Source organism: Eschscholzia californica, unplaced genomic scaffold (assembly GCF_041429995.1).
Source record: "Eschscholzia californica isolate CP2 unplaced genomic scaffold, dmEscCali1.0.p SCAF_6, whole genome shotgun sequence".
In the NCBI taxonomy this organism is placed as follows: Eukaryota; Viridiplantae; Streptophyta; class Magnoliopsida; order Ranunculales; family Papaveraceae; genus Eschscholzia; species Eschscholzia californica.
In genome coordinates this window covers 41780649-41788989 of record NW_028238483.1, presented here as the reverse complement: position 1 = coordinate 41788989, position 8341 = coordinate 41780649, and the positions used below count along the sequence as shown (strand labels likewise).

Here is an 8341-nt window from a genome sequence, read left to right as displayed (position 1 = left end):
CTAAGGGCAAGAGGGGGATAAAAAAAAACTGACATTTGGACCTTCAACTAATTTTTGGGCAAGAGTGGATTTTTTTTGGGTTTATCCTCCAGATTTTGGACCGTTGACTCAAAAATCCTATGTAAATACACAAGATTTTGTAGTGAATTATCGAAAAAAGAAGTGGTATTGGGCAGTGTCAAACAGAGGTTGTGAGTTTGACACTCTTCCGTTCCATTTTTTGTTTCTTATTCGGAAACATATATTGTTATCCCAAGTTAAGAGTAGACATAAATTTTCTGATTATGGCCTATTAGTATTTCCGTGCTAGCTAGTGAGTATGATTGATGGGATTTGGAGTTTGATACTCATTGTCTCACTTTTTAAGAGTATTTAAGTATTTTTCGCCCAACGACACAAATTCTTAATCACACCATTGACCATGCCAGAGATTAGAAAAGGAATGAAGTCTAACCAAAAGACATGTTTCTGTTGGTACAAGCATGAAAAGCTAACTGCATGTGTTGAATACAAAGAAAAACTACATCTTATCGAATGTTATGAAATTAACGGATTATATATATAGCTTACATGACAGAGACATTAAATACGTCCGAGTTAGTTGATCCAATGCACTAACCCGTAAATCTCATTCATTTTCTCTCATAATGTAAGTGTAATATCCGCCTTCTGCGTGGTCTACCGATCTCTATTCAGAATCAATGATTATGAGAAAAATAAGCCAAGAGACCAACAAGAGGAGCATTTATATAAGTCGTAGGCTCGGATTGGACAAATAATGATCTAGAATCTGCATATTTATCATCAATACTAGGTCCTCCAGTAACAGCTCCAATCAGTAAATTAGGGTTAGGGTCTTGACTTTCAAAATAGGGTGTGCCTCCATGACATTCTATGTGTTCTGGGTGTTGATCTATTGATGGTAGAGATGAGCCTCGATGGTGAATCCTTTGTGGGAATTTACTTCCATATCCCACCATATATGACAAGCCAATTGGATTGCTTCCCAAAATGTAGTCCACCTAATAAAATATTTAAAATTTTATAATCATAAAACGGCTTCGTATAACCCAAAATCCAATGGACCAAAGAGCTGAGATTAATACCTGACTCTTGGCGAGTGCAACCAGTGTGTCTGGAGTTACGGGCTTATTGTCACATTGAATATTTTGTTTGGCTTCGTTCAAATAGCGAGCATAAATAAGTAACAAAAACGAAAGTGATGTTGGATTTTGCATGTTGCTTCCATCGTCTTTGAACATAAGCCCACCTAAATGACAATGTCATAGAAAATAGAGTCACATTCTCCTCATTATTAGTAGAATATTATATCACTATAGAGCTTATAAAGCGTGGTTAATGGGGATGACGAAATTTGACTGATATGTAAATGACGAACTACATCAATGTCAAACGAACGTTAAATAAGGATATTAGGCCAACAAACTCTTGGTTGGAGTGGTAAGAGGTTTGGTCTTCCACTTTAGAGGTCAAGGGTTCGAGGCACACTGACAATTAAACAAAAAAGAACAAGGATATCAGACCTGGAGAGTATTTGACACTTTTTAATGTTGAATCGGGTAGGAGACTGCAAGCAAATTTATCAGCATTTAACTTATATTGAGCATTGGGTGGTGAAGATTTATCCATTAATTGTTTCTAGCAAAAGAAAAAAAAGAGAATTAGAATCATCCCAACTACTCATGAAATACTCTCTAGTGTCAAGACTAGTATATATGTTTGTCTTTGTTTATATTCATAAGGTCATTATTGTAATTGAACTACTCCTTTAGTTTCTATAAATACAAACGATACCCTACTTTGTAGGGCATCTTGAATGCAATACTTCACATGGTATCAAGAGCCATCAATCCCTAAGAATTTTCTTGGTTTTCAGTGCCATATTCCTTCTTCTCTTTCATCTCTTTCAGTCTCAAACTCTTCTTTCTTGTCTTAAACATGGCCGCCTCCATTGAAAATACCAACTCCCCTACTGTCATCTCTTCTCCTTCAACTCCTTCCACCATTTCCACTCTTCCCTCCCTCACAAACATAGCCAACCTCATCTCCATTCGTTTGGATTCAACCAACTATCTTCTTTGGAAAAGTCAGTTGCTTCCCATTTTGCATTCTCAGGATCTTTTTAAATTTGTTAATGGCTCATTCCCACCTCCACCTGAAACTCTCTTATCCTCTCTAACTGAAGGCACCTCTTCCCCAATCCATAACCCTGATTTTGTTTACTGGTACAGGGTGGACCAGATGCTCCTTTCATGGCTGAATGCTACCTTAACAGAACCTATTCTCACCCAAGTTCTGGTCTCACTTCTTCTCGAGCAGTCTGGGAATCTCTTGAAAGAACTTTTTCATCAGTTAACTCAGCTAGGTTAATGAATCTCAAACTTCAACTTCAAACATCAAAGAAGGGTTCTCTCTCTGTTTCTGACTACCTTCTTCGCCTGAAATCTCTCTCTGATTCACTTGCAGCTATTGGGCATCCCATTGCTGATGATGAATTGGTCCTCATTGTTCTTGCTGGACTTGGAAGTGATTATGAAAGTTTTGTAACTTCAATCACTACTCGTGCTCTGCCTCCAACTTATTCAGAGCTCCACTCTCTTCTCCTTACCCATGAGTTTCGCCTTCAATTTGTGGCCAACTCCACCTCACCACCATCAGCCCTTCTCACCCATTCATCTAACCCTCCACCCTCTTCTTTTCGTTCAAATACTCAGTATTCTAATCGAGGGTCCAGGGGTCGGTTCTCTCACAGAGGTGGTGGTGGTCGTGGTCGTTCTTCAAACAGAGGAGGTTATAATCGATCCTCTGTTCTTGGTCCTCCACCTGAAAGACAACCTCTTATTTGTCAATACTGTGGAAGAGTAGGTCACTCTGCTCGTCAATGTTATCTTCTTCATCGATCAAATGATCTCAATCAATCCTTTGCTGCTCTGGGTATAGACTCTGTTTCTTCTGACCCAAATTGGTACATGGACTCAGGAGCTACAACTCATATTGCTTCTGATAATGCTTCTCTCATCTCTCGCTCCGACGCTCCAGTACCTGAAAATGTCATGGTGGGCAATGGCAACACTGCATCAGTAACTGGTATTGGTAATATTCTTCTCCCCTTTCATAATTTCACTCTTAAAAATACCTTACTTGTCCCTTCTTTTAAGAAGAATCTCATATCTCTTTCTCGCCTTCTTCAAGATTTTAATTGTGTTGCTGTTTTCTCTCGAAATGGGTTTTATGTTCAGGATCTTCCCACAGGGAAGAGACTTCTCGTCGGAACGATTGTTGATGGTCTGTTTCGAATCTCCTCTGCTCCTGATTCCCCTGTTCAAGTCAGTCTTCTTGTTCAGCATCTTCCTCCTGGCTCTCGCACTTCATCTGACATTTGGCATCGTCGTCTTGCTCACACAAACTTGCACAATTTTAATTTATTAGTTTCCAAGAAGTTATTACCATTAAACAAATCTGTACTAAGTAAGTTTCAATGTGTAAGTTGTGTGTCTGGAAAACTGCATCAGTTTCCATTTTCTAATGTTAATCATCAATCAAAAGCTCCTAATGAGCTAATTCACTCTGATCTTTGGGGGCCTTCACCAATTTCTTCGAATTCTGGTTTTCGTTATGTTTTATTACTTGTTGATGATTATACCAGGTTCACCTGGTTGTATTTTCTCAAACAAAAATCAGAAGTTTTTCATCACTTTCAAATTTTCAAAACAATGGTTGAAAAACAATTTTCAAACCCCATTAAAACTCTGCAAACCGATGGTGGTGGTGAATATGTTAACACTGATTTCTCTGAATTTCTTACTAAAAATGGTATCCACCATCGTCGTTCTTGTCCCCATACACCCCAGCAAAATGGGGTGGCAGAGAGGAAGATTCGTCATCTTGTCGAAACATCCCTCTGTCTTCTTCACCAATCTTCAGTCCCTCTAAAGTACTGGCCTGATGCCTTCTCCACTGCTATTTTTACAATTAATTTATTACCCTCTTCTGTTCTAAATGACAATTCTCCTTTTCAAATGCTTTATCAAAAACAACCTAACTACAATTTTCTCAGAACGTTTGGTTGTTGTTGTTATCCTCTTCTTACTCCATATCGTTCATCCAAATTAGACTTCAAGACCAAACCCTGTGTATTTCTAGGTTACAGCTCTAACCATAAAGGTTATCGTTGTCTCGAAATATCTTCTTCTCGTCTTTTCATCTCTCGTAATGTTCTCTTTGATGAGATTAATTTCCCTTTTGCCTCTGTTTCAAAAACTCCATTGAACTCGTCTTCAATGAAAAACCCTCTGTTACCATTACAATGGACGGTCCAGATTACTCCATCAAGTCGGACCGTTCCTCTCTCCAATTCAAATCAACGCCACCTCACATCTGTTCCTCATCCGTCTCTCTCTTTACGTGTGGGTGATGAAAACCCACACGTACCCTCTCCCACTATTCGTAATCCTCACCCTACTGTAGAGGGTGATAATACACCTGTCCTTTCTCCACCAACGTCTCCTGATTCCACTGATTCACCACACCTGTCCTCCTTGTCTCCAACTAACCCCTCCTCTCTCTCTCTTACTTTACCAAATATCAGTATCAGTACTACTGTCCCTCTTCCAACGACCCAAATCTCTGCTCCACCTTCTTCCTCAGCTTTGCCTCTTCATCAAGAAATTCCCACTCAATCAACGATTCCCCCTTCCTCCTCTTCTCTCTCTACTCACCCTATGGTCACTCGAAGTAAGGATGGCACTCGAAAACCTAAAATTTTAATTTCAACCATTTCTACTAACACCAGCACTTCGAATCTCGAAGAACCTTCAACTTATCTTCAAGCTTCGACACAACCTCACTGGATTAAGGCAATGGAGGATGAAATAACTGCTTTACATAAGAATCACACATGGACTCTTATTCCACATGATCCGAAAATGAATTTGGTCGACTGTAAGTGGATTTTTCGTATCAAACGACGATCAGATGGTACAATAGAGCGGTATAAGGCACGATTGGTCGCTCGGGGATACACTCAACAGCAAGGAATCGACTATGCAGAAACATTCAGTCCAGTAGTTCGTCCGGCCACCATTCGAGCAGTTCTCTCTCTTGCTGTTTCAAATCAATGGCATCTTCGTCAATTAGACGTCAAGAATGCCTTTTTAAATGGTGAATTACATGAATCGGGTTTTATGACTCAACCCAAAGGATTCATCAATCCAAATTTCCCAAATCATGTTTGTAAGTTAAACAAGGCTCTGTATGGCCTCAAACAGGCCCCTCGAGCCTGGCATCAGAAATTTAGTAATTTTCTTCTACAATTGGGATTTCTTCAATCTATTTCAGATCCTAGTATGTTTTATCATAAATCAAGTAAGGAATTAACGATTTTATTACTGTATGTGGACGATATTATCGTCACTGGTTCGTGTTTATCTCTTTTGCATAACCTGATTCAGGCTCTTAAGGAAACCTTCGACATGACCGATATGGGCGATCTTTCTTACTTTCTTGGAATGGAGGCACATAGAAATTCAGACTCTCTGATTCTCACACAACAACAATATACGAAGAGTTTACTTAACAAATTTGGGATGATCTCTTCAAAACAAGTCAATACTCCAGTAATTACAGGAAAGAAATTATCCAAACATGATGGAGAACCACTATCTGATCCTCAATTATTCAGAAGTCTTGTTGGTGCGTTACAATATCTAACCATGACTAGGCCGGACATTTGTTATGCAGTTAACCAAGTTTCGAAGTTCATGAAATCTCCTACAACAACACATTTGATTGCAGCCAAACGCATTCTTCGATACCTTAAGGGCTCAATCAGTGAAGGTCTCTGTTTCAAACGTGCTCTTTCTTCTCCTATTCTTGGGTTCTCTGACGCTGATTGGGCCGGTTCTCCTGACGACCGTCGATCAACATCTGGTTCATGTGTCTTTCTTGGACCAAATTTGATCATTTGGGGCTCCAAAACTCAACCGACAGTGGCTCGATCTTCAACTGAAGCAGAGTATAGGGCAGTTGCTCACACCAGTGCAGATGTCATTTGGCTTAAGAATTTATTAACTGAGTTAGGTATCTCTCTGCCTTCTTCTCCAATTGTTCACTGTGATAACATCAGTGCTACTTATCTTGCCATTAATCCTATTCTTCATTCAAAAACAAGACATGCTGCTATTGATTTCCATTTCGTGAGAGAACAAGTTCTATCTGGTACATTACAAGTTCGATTCCTACCTGGAGATGATCAAATTGCGGATATATTTACTAAGGGGCTCTCCACTTCTCGGTTTCATGATTTGAAGGTCAAGCTCTCTCTGGTTTAGACCGTTCGGCTTGAAGGGGGGTGTCAAGACTAGTATATATGTTTGTCTTTGTTTATATTCATAAGGTCATTATTGTAATTGAACTACTCCTTTAGTTTCTATAAATACAAACGATACCCTACTTTGTAGGGCATCTTGAATGCAATACTTCACATCTAGAACCAAAAAATACCCTCAGCATTTGAATTGGATGATTTGTTTAAGGTTGTATTTGATAGGAGTCACTTGGATAGAAATTAAATTTAATCCAATCTAAGTAGTGTGCATTTAACTTAAAAAAGACTTACAATCGAAGAGAGCACATAAACACCAGCATGCTTGTCGTCCCACCCAAATTCACAATTTTCCCCTTTCATATTTATATCCATAGTCGAAACTAAATTCATCTTAACCGTATACTTCCAATAGCTAGTCTTATTGGTAGCCTTGTACAACCAAGAAGCAGCCCACGCTAATTCATCCTACAAGAGTTAAGTCGGAAAATCAATTAAAATTTAAGACCAAAATGATGACTTTAATAATAATGGCGAGTTTTTATTATAATGTTGGTGAAGTAGCAGTACATCGTAACTACCCCAATCGCAGTAGAAAGGGCAGACAATAGGTCCAAGACTATCGTTATAGCTTCCTTGATACTTATCTGCAAAGGTGAAAACCTACAAAAGAAATACATAAAGTTATATTATAAGAGAGAAATCAACCGTTCCAAAAGTTATTTAGAAACAAACCTACAAAAGAAATCCATCACTCTGTTAGTGAACTATATCTTGGGGGATTGTGAGAGACTGTTTTTTCACTTCTTACAACGGGTCAACAGAAGTGTTGCCAAAAATCTACACGTTACGTGTTTTCATTACACTGTGCCTCATGATGAGCTATAAGGGACCAACCTCATATTTTTGATACCTTATGCAACAGTTTTCAGTTTGAGAAAGTTAAGTTGATAATTGTTCTTTTTGGATTATGTATGAACCGTTGCAAAACCGGTATATAGTTACACGCTTAAAGCCTTAAATCTTTAAGTGTTGCTAATAAATGTATATGGTTGCTCATAGTTATTGAAAACATGGCAAAACAAGCATTTTATTTAAAGAGGATGAAGGGAACATGAGCAGATGGTTCACCTGAGAAGCCCTATCAAGTAGTTGATTGGAATATGCAGGGTCTGATGACTTGAACACAATAGAGGAAGCTGCTAGGGCAGCAGCAACTCAGCTGAAACCTCAGAACCCGGATGGGTCGCATTCACCGCATACGCGGTTCTATCAGTGTCCATGTCCTCGGGACGTTGCCAACAGGCATGGTCACTATAAGGTTCTCCAACTTGAACATAAACCACATTAGGGATTTGAGTGGACTTCAAGAAGTAGTCAGTTGCCCATTTTATCGCCTCTTTAGCATGTCCTAGATCAGAGTCCATGAGATCGCCGAACTCTATCACACTCCATGCCAATACCGTTGTTGAAAAGGCCATGGGAAGATTGAACTTCAAGTTGTCTCCGGCATCGTAATATCCCCCGCTTAAATCCAACTAACAAAATATCAAAATCAATTAGACAATTGCAACTAATCATCTGAAAATTGTCGAAATAGCTAGAACTTTTTTCAAACTATCGGAACAAACTTTGCAAGAGCTTGTTCCAGATGGTGTAATATTAATGAACCGTTACTGATATAACAAAATATAAGTTACAATTCAAACAGAAAAATGTCAGAAAACAATTAATGGAAATTAATGAAAGAGGATGTAGTAAATATTTTCTTTCGTTCAAGAGGGGGAATTTTTAAATAATCGATGAAAGAACTTTTTTTCCTTTACAATTATACTGAGAGACTCATTCAAAATCAATTATTTTTTTAAAATGTTACTGATTAAAAACCACCCACACAGATTCATCTGTCTTTTCTTGTAAATAAGTTAAATCATACGCAATAAAAGCTAGATTTGTAACGACTTTTTTTTATTGTTTTGAAAAAAAAATGCATATTGT

At 38.5% G+C, this 8341-nt stretch overlaps 1 pseudogene; it reads right to left on the bottom strand.

Moving 5' to 3' along the window:
- Window positions 1–698: 698 nt before the first annotated feature.
- Window positions 699–7875, bottom strand: LOC147535060 (endoglucanase 8-like; annotated as a pseudogene).
- Window positions 7876–8341: the final 466 nt, after the last annotated feature.